This window comes from Bos indicus, chromosome 17 (genome assembly GCF_029378745.1).
Source record: "Bos indicus isolate NIAB-ARS_2022 breed Sahiwal x Tharparkar chromosome 17, NIAB-ARS_B.indTharparkar_mat_pri_1.0, whole genome shotgun sequence".
Taxonomy (NCBI): Eukaryota; Metazoa; Chordata; class Mammalia; order Artiodactyla; family Bovidae; genus Bos; species Bos indicus.
In genome coordinates, this window is record NC_091776.1 from 29,203,685 (window position 1) to 29,220,037 (window position 16,353).

Below are 16,353 nucleotides of genomic sequence, written 5' to 3' on the forward strand. Positions count from 1 at the left end.
CAAGGAGCCAACTCATTGGAACAGACCCTGATGCTGGAAAAGATTGAAGGCAGGAGGAGAAGGGGACAACAGAGGATAAAATGGTTGGATGACAACACCAACTCAATAACATGAGCTTGAGCCAACTCTGGGAGACTGTGAAGGACAGGGAAGCCTGGTATGCTGCCATCCATGGGTCTCAAAGAGTCAGACACGACAGAGCCACTGATCATATCTTTTCTACCGCCAGCAACGGTGATAGATTTACATTACTTTGACAATTTACCTATGATATATTTATAAATACCACATCCATGTCATAGCTGTATATATCTGTGTTAAAAGTCCCCTAAATTAAAATTTGCATATTGATTTTGAAAATCACATACATTCATCAAGTATATACATTCTGATCCTTTAGATTTTAATCTTAACAGATTATCTTCTTGCTTTTTTGAAATTCTGAGTTATGTTCTATGTTATGGTTTTACTTAGAATTTTTCACATAAAATGTTTTTCTCTGATAACTATCATTTAACAATTGTTTGCTACCACTGAAAATTTTGTGCTGGATTTTTAAGCACTCTTCATTATAACTTGTTTGGAATCATGAATATGAGCAAAGATCTGGAATATGATCAGGTCCACACAAAATTTTTAGGTTGCCCATACCCTGAGATTTGTTTCCTACTGAAATATTAGAAAAATACACTTCATTTAAATCTTTATAAATGAAGTCAAGTACAAATTCTATTAAAAAATCAAAACGCTACTGCAGTTAATTACATGGACAGTGTAACCAGGCTGCTTGGGATCAAATCCCAGAGCTACCACTTACCAGCTGTGTAACCGTCATAAGAGACTTATCCTCTCTGGGTCTCAGTTTTCTCATCTGCAGAGTTGGGCTAATAGTGGTTTGTGAAGAAGATTATGAGTAAATATACATAAAGTATTAGAACTGTGTTGATGTAGGAAGTTTATTATTTCTGCCAAAATAAGTAATTTGTGGGTTGATTACCTGGGAGTTCTTTTACCTCTTTTTTTTTTTTTTACAATTTCTTTTCCTTTCCTTTCTTTCATACAGTTTCCCCTTTTAAAATCGCTCTAGACCCCCCATCATCATCAAAGTATACTGTATTATTCAGTGCCTGTGCTGGTGTACCTCAATTTCCTATAGAAAGAGTTAGCTATGACTTCATCAATGTTCAAGGTCAATTTTGCTAAGGTAACATAGGTCTTTTTTTTTTTTTTTTTCTCATTTGGTTTCTTTCTCTGAATCTTTTCTTCTCATCATGAACCAGATGCCACGTAGGGTGATAATCAAATTGAGAAGTGAAATACAAAGGAAAAGGCAATCTGACTTTTAGAGCCCTAAGAGAGTTTATGAGCTAAATGAAGACAGAATCCAGACATTATACCTAGTGAATGCCCAGGGGGATAAAAAGGACAACAACCTCAACCAATAAAGCACGGTAACTACAGAAGCTTTTCCACATCACAACACATCCTGACCTTACTCAGAGAGCTTTTCGCTACTTAATCTTTTCATGGATGTCTTATGCACCAGAGGGGACAAGAGCAAGAACAGAATGAGCCATAGAGTTTCAGAAAGAATAAAGTACAGAGATTCAGAGGAAAAAGAAAAGAATTTTTTATTTTTTAAAAAAGAGACAAGTTTTGACAAAAAGGAAATGGGAATAGGAATGGAGATGGAAATGCCATATGAAAACTGCATATCCAGGGAGAAATATGGGAATACATGCAGTGCTTAGGAGATGACAATAAGCACCATTCTACTCTGAAAGGAGAAACCAAAAGAAAAAAAAAATCAGAGAACATGTGGGAAAATACATAGAAAGCACCTGAAAGGATGAACTTGGAAAGAAGAAAAGAGCTTAAATTCACATTTGAGTGAAGAAAGGCTTTCTTCCTTTTCAAAATCCCCATGCCTGACCAGCAGCGGTCTTTGTAGTATTCACACCTCCATCCCCATTGCCCCGTCTTTTGACATATATTTTCATTCAAATAGGCTGCAAATCACCCTTACTAGAATCTTGCCAAATCATATTTCAAAAGTCTGTAAGAGATGATGCTCTTGGAATAGTGTCTTGGGACTAGCTGTTAGGTCGCTGAGCTGTAGGCTCTGCTTGAAGAGCCACAGCAGCAGGGGACAGGCTGAAAGTTAGCTCACCAGGTTAGAGCTCAGATTACTTCCTCAGGCGACCCAGTTGGCTTTGCTAGCTTTGTGGCACAAATTGAATCTCTAGTCCCAGCCAGCTGTCACAAAGCTGCCAATGCCCAAAGGATGTCTGGGTTCTTATACAGCCTGAGGATTCCGCACAGTTTAGCCCAGAGAGCATCATGGCTACAACAGGGAGGATCAGGATTAGAACCCAGTGTCCTAGTTGAAAAAAAGCGCTTTCACTTCGGAGGTGAGATTTCTGGAGTCTAAGCATGGCTAAGTAAGGCTTGCTCGAGGACTTTGATTTACTGGGAGACTACTGTTTGGACAACTGTTTTTGTTTTCCTTTCCTTCTTTCCTACCTCTATTAGATGGGTAAGGTTTTCTGGGCTTTTTTCTCCTGGTCCTCTTGTCCTCCCATCACCCTATACTGGTTTGGAAGTTATGATGTTTCATTTCTTTTAGTGATTTCCATTAATTTAAAAAAAAATACTATGGGATTTTTCAAACACATATAAATAGAGTGAATGGTATCAATTTCCCAATGTACCTATTGCCTAGCTTCATCAGGTATAAATAAACTGCCAATTTTGCTCCACCTTGGATTATTTTTAAGAAATCCTAGAGAATACATCAATTTACCTACACACATGTTACTATGTATCTCTAAAAGATAGGGACTCTTCTAAAAATATATACATAATCACAATGGTAGTACCACACCTAAAAACATTAAAAATAATCCTTTTATATTCTCAAATATCCAGTGTTCACAGTTCCTCCATGGCCTTCATTTGTCTTCCTTTTTTCCTTTTTTTTTTTTTTTTTTTTGGCAGTTTGCGGTTGTTTGGGTCAGTATCTAAATAAGGTCCATACACTGCAATTCTTCACTAAGTGTTTAAGTCTCTCTCCTTTCTCTCTGTTGCCCTTCTTTCTCTCTGTTTTTATCTTGTAATTTGTTCTTTGTTTTTCCCAAGTGTGAGTTTATTTCAAAATTATGAAGATTTATATATTATTTTTTATTACATATAATAAAGCAATCTTTAGCTTAAAGTAAAAACTTTCACATTTAAAGTTTTTATTTTAAAAAGTTATTTTAAAAATGTAGACACTTAAAAACCACCAAAAAGGCTGAATATATCTTGCAGCATAGGCTTATCCTTAAATATTCACATCCCAAATGCTGTTTAGAAAAGATTGTAAAACTGGCTAAAAATCATTTACAATTGGCAATGATTAAAATCTCCTTGTCTCTGGATGAATACATTAATGACACATAATGAATTTACTGTCACAAGCATTTAACAGTTTAATCAGCATGTAGTTTTTATCAATATACAAAATGGTCTTAGATGGTCAGTGCAGTTGTTCTGGAGTGAATACTGTATCAGGAAAAGTACACTTCACCAAAAAGAGAACATCAAAAAAAAAAAAAAAAAAAGAACATCAACTTTCAAATGGTCTTTTCAAAAAGTTTCCTTCTTACCAAAGAGCTTTCAGCTCAGGAGAGAACAGCACTTAATTACTACAACCCTTGCATATGGGATGTATGGCAGACTATACCAGGTCATCAACAGGAACTGCAATATGCAGAATAATATAGCCAGCCCCTTCTTATGCCGCCAAAAAGCAGTGCACAGTGTGAGCACCAAACACAAATGTATAATAATTGTTGGAAGCAATCTCGTTGTTTCAAACATTTTCTTCAGTTATTTCATGGGTCCCATTAAAAAGCATGTACTGGCTAAGGCAGCAGTATATCCAAAAGTATAAAACACTTCAAAAAGCTTTATGCCTCCAAGGAGCCACAGCAATCGAGTTCCAAGGATGGAGAAGATGCCGCTGACAACGCACATCGCAAACCACTTCAGCCTGGTGTTGAAACTAAGGGATAAAGCATCAAGGAGCTGCGTGGTCAGGCCCTGCTCCTTGTTGTCCTGGACACTCAGGACCCACAGCAGCTTCTCCACGGCCCTGCTCTTGGGCCACAGCAGCGGCAGCTGCCCTGCCGGCCCTTCTCGCCCGCTGAGAAATCTTGTAATTTGTTTTTTAAGTGAAGAAACTTTTTTTTTACCTACTAATTTTCCCACAGTCTATGTTTTGCTGACTGCATCCTTTAATGTTTTTTAAGAAAATATATTCCACTGTCTCTTATGTTTCCTGTGAAATTATAGTTAGATCTAAAGTCTGGAGCAGATTCAGGCCTTTGTTTATTTATGTGTGGTGTTTGTTGGCAATATAGCTTCATGGATGGAGCTGCACACGTGTATCAAGAGACATATAATGTTCAATTATGACATTACCAGATACTGATGGTCACTAATCTGCTGCTGCTAAGTCGCCTCAGTTGTGTCCAACTCTGTGCGACCCCATAGATGGCAGCCCACCAGGCTCCCCCCATCCCTGGGATTCTCCAGGCAAGAACACTGGAGTGGGTTGCCATTTCCTTCTCCAGTGCATGAAAGTGAAAAGTGAAAGTGAAGTTGCTCAGTCCTGTTCAACTCTTAGCAACCCCATGGACTGTAGCCTTCCAGGCTCCTCCATCCATGGGATTTTCCAGGCAAGAGTACTGGAGTGGGGTGCCATTGCCTTCTCTGGGTCACTACTCTAGAATCAGTTAATTAGAGGATACATATGATGATATATTTTTCTTTTTCCTTCTTTGTTAGCTGGGATTTTTTTTGTAGAAAAAACATTTCCCCCATCAAATACTGAGTTACACTGAAATGCAGATAATATGGGAAAGATAGGATAAGTTCTTAATTCTGTCTATTAATCACATTTTAAATTAGCTAGCTGTTTCTAGCTTCCTTTAAAGGTGATCAATAAAATTGAGAGTCTGTATTTGTGGGTGGGGAGGGGAAGAATCTCATTGTGAATTAATGGATTCAAACATAACTGTAAGCAAATAAAATGGTGTGGTTTAAACCAATAATTTTGGAGTCATTTGTAACACGGCATAACATAACTGCAGCAGACCCCTTTCATTTAAAGAGAAAGCTTTGTGAATAAAGGTGTTCATTAAAGCATCTGTCATTATCCTTTTTGCTGCACCCATGAGCTAGCATGCCATCCTTGATGGGCAGGTGGCCATTGCCATTAGTTTTAGAAATCACTCCCCATTTGTGCCCATCCAGGTTGCCTGATCACTCCATGTTTCCCTCATGTCTTGTTTGACATTACTGCCTCATGGATCATGTACTACATTTGCCTCTCAAGAGGCAGCCCCTTGCCCATGGCCAGGTTATCTGGTTTCTGCCATTGCTTCTAATTCACTAGTGACTCATTTATTTCAAATCAGATGTCCAGGAGGCTCTTTTCCTGAAGACAGAACTTTAAGCAGAACTGGTCAGTCTCTTTCAGTCACAAAAAAGCCATATTTAATTTGCAGGATACTTTTGATATTACTAGAACTATATTCTTGTCCAAATGACAATGATTTGTGTGCAATTTCATTTGAGTATGAGGCATTGACATACAGCTTTCTTAATAATCAGTCTCTGTCTGGGAGCCTATGGACTGATGGTAGGGCTAAACAGAATAATATTCTTACAGTAAATTTTTTTTGTTTTGTTTTTTTTTTCTAGTAAAATTTTAATGGCTATGTCTAGAGACTTCTTGAGTATCCAGGTCTCCAACACTCTGTAATGAAGACATAACTAGATTGTTTACTAGCTAAGTGAATCTCACCCACCAGCTTTCAAGCTTGACCGATTTCTTTTCTGCAAAGTCCTTTAAAGGCATCATCTCATCTAACTCTCACAAAATCCCTAGGAAATGGGATTCCTGATTACAGATAACAATACACCAGCACTTTTCAGGTCACCTGCAAATAGCAAAGCTGTAAAAGTTAAATCAAAATGTGCTAGGGGTTTGCCCCACTGACTCTAAGTATAGATCATTCTCATCATCAAGGTATGTTGGAACCCTAACTAGGCACTTGGGGGGCTACTAAAAAGGTATAAAACAGAACCTGTAACTTTGGTGCTCTTAGCCCTTTGAACTGTTAGCTAAATGAATGACACATACTTGCTGACTGCTCTGTGGACACTCCCATGGTTTTGGTGTGTATAAATTCCCCACAAGAGAAGGGGGGTAAAAAAAGCTAATCCTAGGCAGAGGCGCTGGGTAGAGAGAAGCAGAAGAAAGAAACCAAAGAAGAAAGAAGGCTCTTTGACATAATAAGACTTATCCATAGACCAGGTATATATAACTCAGGCCAGAAGGAAATACAGTAGACTTACATTGCTCCTTTCTATGTTTTACTGTAGTACCGTAAGATTGTAGCAAGAAAGGAAGAACAAGAAAAACACTGAAACACCATAACAACAATGTTCTGGTAGGCAGCTCATCCCCTCATGGTGATGTTTTCTTTGATCAAGTTGCTAATGTTATGATTGAGAGGGAGGATGGTTGTGGGGTGGGGTAGTGAGGATACCCAGGAATAGTTCTTAGAAATCCTTGATCAGGTTCAGTAGCATCTTGCTAAACCTCCAGCCTGGTAATTTATATACAGTCTTATGCAAAAACACAGACACACTCTTCTGCCCTGGTCTGCTAGCAAAAAGAAGGCAGCTTATAGCTGCAGAGAAAGCTCACGTTACAAAGACTTCATTACTTTTACAAAATATGCACCCAAGGACATTTACTAGTGTATTGAGAGCTATTATCATAAATAATTAAAACTAAACTATTCTTCTCTAAATAAATGTATAAAGTACATTGGGTGATTCTAAGCACTAAGCTTTCTCAACATACTGCTTTGTAGACTTACAATGCAAAAACCCACCCAGGCCATTAAATTCACATTCCTGATTTTTCCAGAGAGATTTTATAAAGCAAATTTAGATGGGGCACAAGAACTCAGGACATAGAACTCATACTTTCTAGTTGGTCCTTTTATCCTATGGTAATTATTTACAAGGAAGTGAAAATGTTTATAGACAGCTTTGCAGAAAGGACTCTCACAGTAGTATTTTACACAAATACTCTGATGCACAGTTCAAAAAGCCCATGTGTCAAGCAACATGACATTTCTTAAGCATCACTGCTGTCTTGGAAGCCATTGTAATTTGCGTTGAGGAGTTTCCTTCTGCAGTCTTTCCTACTCAAAGAACATAAAATGAACAGACATCACAAATCCACACTATGACTGAAAGGATTTCCTATGCTCATGAAACTAACATGCACTCTGATCTGTTGCTCAAACAGTAAACTGGATATTTAATAACTGCTCAACTTGCTCCTACATTAGTCCTTGAGGAGACTGAAGTTGCCTTGAGAGTGAAAAGCTATTTTAGGGTTGATTTCTACAGGCAGGATTCTCCATATTTGGTTGGTCAACTTCCAAGCTTATCCTGATTTGAGTCTTCTGAAGATGAGTAGCTTTTTGGGGTTCTGAGATATCCCAGAAACCCTGAGGTCCTCTAGAGTTACTCTAACCCAGTTAAATTCTCAAATCTGAACTTTAATTCAAAAGCAGCTTGCAAAGAATCTAACCGAGGTTTTTATTCCTGGGGTCTCGTTAAGCCAAACTAGAGCTCTTCTTCCTCCACCCCTCTTCAATCTTTACACTTGGCAGAAACCTGCTGAAGAACGCAGGCTCTGTGTTTTGTAGCTCTGTTACCTAAAGACTGTAAGCACTCGTGTGGCCTCCAAATCAAAAGAATTCATGCTAGATTTTAGGAAAACTTACGTCATATCATTTTCAAAAGTTAAATTAATAACTAGAGGATAAGCAAAGAGAAGACTGATATGGTACAGAAAGTGAAAGAGTTTCTCATTCTTGTTTGACTCTTTGTGACCCTATGGACTGTAGCCCACCAGGCTCCTCTGTCCATGGAATTCTCCAGGCAAGAATACTGGAGTGGGTTGTCATTTCCTTCTCCAGGGATCTTCCCAACCCAGGGATTGAACCCAGGTCTCCTGCACTGCAGGCAGATTCTTTACCATTTGAGCCATCAGGTGTGGACTTCATCTTATATATCCTGAAGCTTAGTATCAGTAATCAGAGATAGTATAGCAAAACAAAGTACAAGCTTCATTTTGCCCAAACTGTTAAACCCATCCTCTCTCAGTTTTTTCATGAAAGTTGCAGTTAATGTGGTCTTCTGACTTGCCCTGTTTCCTTCCACTTCAACTATATCACCCACCACTAGCCTGAGCAGGATTATAGTAGTTTAGGATGTTCAAACACATGTGTTGAGTCCACCTTCTGGTCTTGATTTCTGCTTATTCTTTCTCCTTCCCTACAAAATTTGAGAGAAATACATAACCCTGAAGACATATTTGGGTTAACTGTATCAAAATGGCTCAATAAAAACATCATATTTCAGACTGCCCTGGTGGTCCAGTGGTTAAGAATCTGCCTGCCAATGCAGGGGACATGGGTTTGCTAGCTGGTCCGGGAAGATTCCACATGCCACAGGGCAACTAAGCCCAGGCACCACAAGTACTGACGCTTTCAAGCCCTAGCGCCTGTGCCCCACTGTAAAAACCACACACGGACACCAGAGAGCAGCCCCCGCTCACCACAACTAGAGAAAGCCCACGTGCAGTGACAAAGACCCAGCACAGCCAAAAATAAGTAAACACAGTTCTTAAAAAGATCAATTTAAGAAGTGTCACATTGGACAGATTTGTATTCCATCGTATGTAAGATGTTCTATTAACCATTCCATCATGGATTGTACATACTAAGAGGAGCATCATCAAAAGGTACCCAACCAGAAGGCAAAACCACCAGGGTACATAGTGAGAAGCTGAGGAGTAGGGGTAGCGAGATTTCAGAGGCACTGAAAAGCCTTCTCAATCCAAACTGTCTTCTGTTATTGGTTCCTATCACAGACTGTTTCCACCATGGTGTTTGAAAAAAATCACCTTACCCTCCCTTTGGGTTAAATAAGGCTAGAAAAATATGTGGCACCCCACTGCCATCACTCCCCATTCCACTCTCGGGGTAGACAGCACTAACCCATTATGATTTTCTGTTCTGCTAAATGCAAAAGTGTCACTCAGAGAGCCACTACCAACTGTTGGTGTTAGCCTCCTAGAAGAAGCTGCTTGCTATTCTGAGATTAAGGCTTTGAAGTCTTAAAAACTAAATGAAATGTCAGACATAATGTCATTCTTGGGCATAAAAACTGTAAATCTCAAATGTTTGTATTAACAGCTTATAAAACCTGCAAAAATGGGAAAGTATTTGGCAGTGAAGAAAGAAAGGAAATGTCGGGATATGAATTGGGGGCAAGGAGTAGCTCTCTGTAAAATATTCTGAAAACGGGAAGATTAGTCTGCAATATGAATAATCACTCTCTCCACTGTCTGTCTGCTACAGATGAAGTTTTCATAAAGCAGTAATTTTTCAGAATGAAAACATTAAGATTTCCAATCCATTTGTTACTCAGTTTTACTTAATCAGAGACTAAGATATAATGTGTTTTTATAAATACTTAAAATGTAGACAGAATGGAGAGATCAAGAAATGATTTTATTTTCAATAGTAAGTTTCCCATTTCACCTCTCCTGTCAAGTTTGTCCTGCTCTACAAGCGCAAAAGTGAAGAAAACTGTTGAAGGACAAGTTTAGAAGGCAGAAAAGTGTGATACAAGGTAAACACATAAAGCCTGGTGAAACAGAAGTCAAAGAATCTTAGTATAATTACAGCAGCAGGAGCTTTCACTCTCAGGGGACTGGGGGAGGCTGACTCTTCCAGTGTTCAAAGTTGGAAATCTGCGATCTGGGGGACTGCTTCTGGATTCTGCGTGGGGGCAGGGAACTGGAATTTGTCCTTAAGTCAAGTGTTTTAGTAACAAGGTCGGTTAGACCCACCTGGATTAATCCATTTGGGCTGCTGTAACAAAACAGCACAGACTTGCTCCTTGACTACATTTTAGACTCCTTGGAATCTCTTCTGGACTCGTTGTCAACTATGGCCCCCAACTTTGCTGTACAGCTTAAATGTATCAAGAATCCTGTTAAGTCAGTGTAGAGAGAAATCTTCCACCCGTGATAACGGATCACCATAGCCTGCCTTTAGCAAGAAATCTGTTAAGTCAATTTAACAATAATCCCCCTACTCTTGATGCCTCCTCATTAATTTTCTGCCCGGGGACTCATCCCCTCGACCCCTCGCCCACTCCTTGGCTATAAATCTCTATTCATTCTTACTGTTTTTAGAGTTGAGCCCAGTCTCTCTCCCCTACTGCCATAGTCTTGATCACCTATCAAAATAGTCCTGAATAAAGTCTTTCTTACTGTTTTAACAGGTGTAGGAACAACTTTTTCTTTAACACTTATGGTGCTACAACTTAGATGTGATCAGATTCATCATCAGACCCTTGGGCTGGAAGTTCTTCCTGGCTCTTCGTTTCAAATGGTGATTTATTCTCTGACTCCTGGGCTGGAAATTTGTTTCCTAGCTCCTTCTGAAGCTTCTTTGTTCTGTTTGTTTCCTGCTTTCCCCCACAGAACTTCTCAGTTGACTGAAACTACTTGCTAACTACATGCTCCACCATTAATGGACTAACTGTCCACTTCCTGTCTTGTTGGCATGCTATTATGAAGGATAATTTGAAACTAAGGATCTCTCTGAACTGACTCACCTAAGACTTCTCCCTTTCCATCACTTCTCTTCCTTTCACCACTTTCCCTTTCCCTTCATTCCTTGAATCTTTTGATAAATCCACCTTCAAACAATGCCTCCTTCACTCCTCTACCTAGCCCTGCCAGAACTTCTCTTTCCCTCAACTCCCTATAGTCAGTAGAATTTTAAGCCTCTGGCCCCATGAGGGCTCTCAAGAGACTCAGGGATCCCCAGAAGCAACTACATGAGGAAGAAAAAAAAAAAAAAAAAGGCTAATTTTAAACAGATTGGATATTGTATCCACTCAGATGAGCCTTGAAAATATTTAGACAACTGACTGAATATTCCCTCAGTCTCTCACCTAAAATTCATTCCACAGCTTCTTTTTTTTCCTTTTTCTTTTTTTATTGAAGGATAATTGCTTTACAGAATTTTGTTGTTTTCTGCCAAACCTCAACAAGAATCAGCCATAGGTATACATACATCCTCTCCCTTTTGAACTTTCCTACCATCTCACTCCCCATCCCAACCCTCTAGATTGATACAGAGCCCCTGTTTGAGTTTCCTTAGCCATACAGCAAATTCCCATTGGCTATCTATTTTACATATGGTAATGTAAGTTTCCATGTTACTCTTTCCTTACATCTCTCCCTCTCCTCCCCTCTCCCCATGTCCATAAGTCTGTTCTCTATGTCCATTTCTCCATTGCTGCCCTGTAAATAAGTTTTTCCAGTACCATTCTTCTAGATTCCGTATATGTGTATTAGAATATGAAATTTTCTTTCTCTTTCTGACTCACTTCACTCTGTATAATAGGTTCTAGGTTCATCCTCCTCATCAGAACTGACTCAAATGTGTTCCTTTTTATGGCTGAGTAATATTCCATTGTGTATATGTACCATCTCTCAATGGACATCTAGGTTGCTTCCATGTTCTAGCTATTGTAAATAGTGCTACAATGAACAATGGGATATGTGTGTCTTTTTCAATTTTGGTTTCCTCAGGATATAGGCCTAGGAGTGGGATTGCTGTGTCATATGGTGCTTTTATTCCTAGTTTTTAAAGGAATATCCATACCATCTTCCATAGTGGCTGTATCAATTTACATTCCCACCAACAGTGCAAGAGTGTTCCCTTTTCTCCACACCCTCTCCAGCATTTATTGTTTGTAGACTTTTTGATGATGGCCATTCTAACTGGTGTGAAGTGATATCTCACTGTGGTTTTGATTTGCATTTCTCTAAAAGACGCTTACTTCTTGGAAGGAAAGTTATGACCAACCTAGATAGCATATTCAAAAGCAGAGACATTACTTTGCCAACAAAGGTTCGTCTAGTCAAGGCTATGGTTTTTCCTGTGGTCATGTATGGATGTGAGAGTTGCACTGTGAAGAAGACTGAGCACCAAAGAACTGATGCTTTTGAACTGTGGTGTTGGAGAAGACTCTTGAGAGTCCCTTGGACTGCAAGGAGATCCAACCAGTCCATTCTGAAGGAGATCAGCCCTGGGATTTCTTTGGAAGGAATGATGCTAAAGCTGAAACTCCAGTACTTTGGCCACGTCATGCGAAGAGTTGACTCATTGGAAAAGACTCTGATGCTGGGAGAGATTGGGGGCAGGAGGAGAAGGGGATGACAGAGGATGAGATGGCTGGATGGCATCACTGACTCGATGGACGTGAGTCTGGGTGAACTCCAGAAGTTAGTGATGGACAGAGTGGCCTGGAGTGCTGCAATTCATGGGGTTGCAAAGAGTCGGACACGACTGAGCGACTGAACTGAATAATGAGCAATATTGAGCATCTTTTCATGTGTTTGTTAGCCATCTGTATGTCTTCTCTAGAGGAATGTCTGTTTAGGTCTTTTTCCCACTTTTTGATTGGGTTGTTTGTTTTTCTGGCATGGAGTTGTATGAGCTGCTTGTATATTTTGGAAATTAATCCTTTGTCAGTTGTTTCATTTGCTATTATTTTCCCCCATTCTGAGGGTTGTCTTTTCACCTTTTTTATAGTTTCCTTTGCTCTGCAAAAGCTTTTAAGTTTAATCAGGTCCCACTTGTTTACTTTTGCTTTTATTTCCATTACTCTAGGAGATGGGTCATAGAGGATCTTGCTTTGATTTATGTCATCAAGTGTTCTGCCTATGTTTTCTTCTAAGAGGTTTATAATTTCTGGTCTTACATTTAGGTCTTTAATCCATTTTGAATTTATCTTTGTGTATAGTGTAAGGAACACCTCTAATTTCATTCTTTTACATGCAGCTGTCCAGTTTTCCCAGCACCATTTATTGAAGAAGCTGTCTTTGCCCCATTGTATATTCTTGCCTCTTTTGTCAAAACTAAGGTACCCGCAGATGCATGAGTTTATTTCTTGGCTTTCTATCTTGCTCCATTGGTCTATATTTCTGTTTTTGTGCCAGTACCATACTGTCTTGATGATTGTAGATTTGTAGTGTAATCTGAAGTCAGAAGGTTGATTCCTTCAGCTCCATTCTTCTTTCTCAAGACTGCTTTGGCTTTCAGGGTCTTCTGTGTTTCCATATGAATTGTGAAATTTTTTGTGCTACCTCAGGACTTTCCCTGTGTCTCAGCTGGTGTAGAATCTGCCTGCAATGCAGGAGACCTGGGTTCAATCCCTGGGTTGGGAAGATCCCCTGGAGAAGGGCATGGCAACCCACTCCAGTATTCTGGCCTAGAGAATTCCATGACTGTAAAGTCCATGGGGTCACAAAGAGCTGGACACGACTTAGCAACTTTCGCTTTCACTTTGTGCTAGTTCTGTGAAAAATGTCATTGGTAATTTGATAGGGATCGCATTAAATCTGTAGATTGCATTTGGTAGTATAGTCATTTTCACAATATTGATTCTTCCTACCCAGAAACATGGAATATCTCTCCATCTGTTTACGTCATCTTCGATTTCTTTCATCAGTGTCTTATAATTTTCTGTGTAAAGTTCTTTTGTCTCCTCAGGTAAGTTTATTCCTAGATATTTTATTCTTTTTGTTGCAATGGTATATGGGATTGATTCCTTAATTTCTCTTTCTGATTTGTCATTGTTAGTACATAGAAATACAAGTGATTTCTGTGTATTGATTTTGTATTCTGAGACTTTGTTAAATTCACTGATCAGCTCTAGTAACTTTCTGATAGTATCTTTAGGGTTTCCTATGTACAGTATCATGTCATTTGCAAACAGTGAGAGTTTTACTTCTTCTTTTCCAATCTGGATTCCTTTAATTTCCTTTTCTTCTCTGATTTCTGGAGCTAGGACTTCTAGAACTATGTTGAATAATAGTGGTGAAGGTGGACACTCTTGTCTTGTTCCTGATCTTAGGGGGAATGCTTTCAGTTTGTCACCATTGAGAATAATATTTGTCGTAGGCTTATCATATATGGCCTTTACCATGTTGAGGTAGGATCCTTCTATGCCCATTTTTGGAAGAGTTTTAATCATAAATGAGTGCTGAATTTTGTCAAAGGCTTTATCTGCATCTATCGAGATGATCATATGGTTTTTATCTTTTAATTTGTTAATATGGTATATCATATTGATATCTGCATATATTGAAGAAGCCTTGCATTCCTGGAATAAACCCAACTTGATCATGGTGTATGAGCTTTTTGATATGTTGCTGAATTCTGTTTGCTAAAATTTTGTTAAGGATTTTTGCGTCTATGTTCATCAGTGATATTGGCCTGTAGTTTTCTTTTTTTGTGTTGTCTTTGTCTGGTTTTGGTATCAGGGTGATGGTGGCCTCGTAGAATGAGTTTGGAAGTGTTTCTTCCTCTGCAATTTTTTGAAAGAGTTTTAGAAGGATAGGCATTAGTGCTTCTCTAAATGTTTGATAGAATTCTCCTATGAAGCCATCGGCTCCTGGGCTTTTGTTTTTTTTGGGAGATTTTTGATCACAGCTTCAATTTCAATGCTTGTAATGGGGTTGTTCATAATTTCTATTTCCTCTTGGTTCAGTCTTGGAAGATTGAACTTTTCTACAAATCTGTCCATTTTTTCCAGGTTGTCCATTTTATGCCATATAGTTGTTCATAATAGTCTCTTATATTCCTTTGTACTTCTTCATTGTCTCTTGTAACCTCTCCTTTTTCATTTCTAATTTTGTTGATTTGATTCTTTTCTCTTTTTTTCTTGATAAGTCTGGCTAAAGGTTTGTCAATTTTGTTTATCTTCTCAAAGAACCAGCTTTTAGGTTTATTCATCTTTACTATTGTTTCTTTCATTTCTTTTTCATTTATTTCTGCTCAGATCTTTATGATTTCTTTCCTTCTATTAATTTTGGGGTTTTTTGTTCTTCTTTTTCCAGTTGTTTTAGGTGTAAAGTTAGGTTGTCTGTTTGATGTTTTTCTTGTTTCTTGAGGTAGGATTGTATTGCTCTAAACTTCCCTCTTAGGACTGCTTTTGCTACATCCCATAGATTTTGAGTTGTCATGTTTTCATTGTCATTTGTTTCTAGAATTTTTTTATTTCCCTTTTGATTTCTTCAGTAACCTGTTGGTTATTTAGAAACGTGTTGTTTAATCTCCATGTGTTTGTGTTTCTTACAGTTTTTTCTTGTAATTGATATCTAGTCTTATAGCATTGTGGTCGGAGAAGATGCTTGATACAATTTCAATTTTCTTAAATTTACTGAGGTTTGATTTGTGACCCAAGATGTGGTCTATCCTGGAGAATGTTCCACGTGCACTTGAGAAGAAGGTGTATTCTTCTGCATTTGGATGGAATGTCCTGAAGATATCAATGAGATCCATCTCATCTAATGCATCATTTAATATTTGTTTCCTTATTTTCTGTTTTGATGATCTGTCCATTAGTGTGAGTGGGGTGTTAAAGTCTCCTACTATTATTGTGTTACTGTCAGTTTCTCCTTTTATGTCTGTTAGTGTTTGTCATGTACTGAGCTGCTCCTATGCTGGGTACATGAAGTGAAGTCAAGTCGCTCATTTGTGTCCGACTCTTTGCGACCCCATGGACTGTAGCCTACCAGGCTCCATCCATGGGATTTTCCAGGCAAGAATACTGGAGTGGGTTGCCATGACCTTCTCCAGAGGATCCTCCCGACTCAGGGATCAAACCCAGGTCTCCCACATTGCAGGCAGATGCTTTATATGGCTTCCTCTTGGATCGATCCCTTGATCATTATGTAGTGTCCTTCCTTATCTCTTGTAATCTTCCTTAGTTTAAGGTCTATTTTGTTTGATATGAGGATTGCTACTCCAGCTTTCTTTTGCTTCCCATTTGCATGGAATATATTTTTCCATCCTCTCACTTTTCAGTCTATATGTGTCTTTAGGTCTGAGGTGGATTTCTTGTAGACAACATATATATGGGTCTTGTTTTTGTATCCATTCAGCCAGTCTGTGTATTATGGTTGGAGCATTTAATCCATTTACATTTAAAGTAATTATTGATATATATGTTCCTATTGCCATTTTCTTAATTGGAGTTGATTTTGTATATCTTTTTTCTTCTCTTGTATTTCTTGACTATATAAGTCCTTTCAACACTTGTTGTAAAGCTGGTTTGGTGGTACTGAATTCTCTTAACTTTTTCTTGTGTGAGAAGCTTTTTATTTCTCCATCAATTTTGAGTGAG

At 38.6% G+C, this 16,353-nt stretch overlaps 1 pseudogene; it reads right to left on the bottom strand.

Moving 5' to 3' along the window:
- Positions 1-1,007: 1,007 nt before the first annotated feature.
- Positions 1,008-16,353, bottom strand: part of LOC109570875 (vesicle transport protein SFT2A pseudogene) — an 80,404-nt pseudogene continuing 65,058 nt past the window's right edge.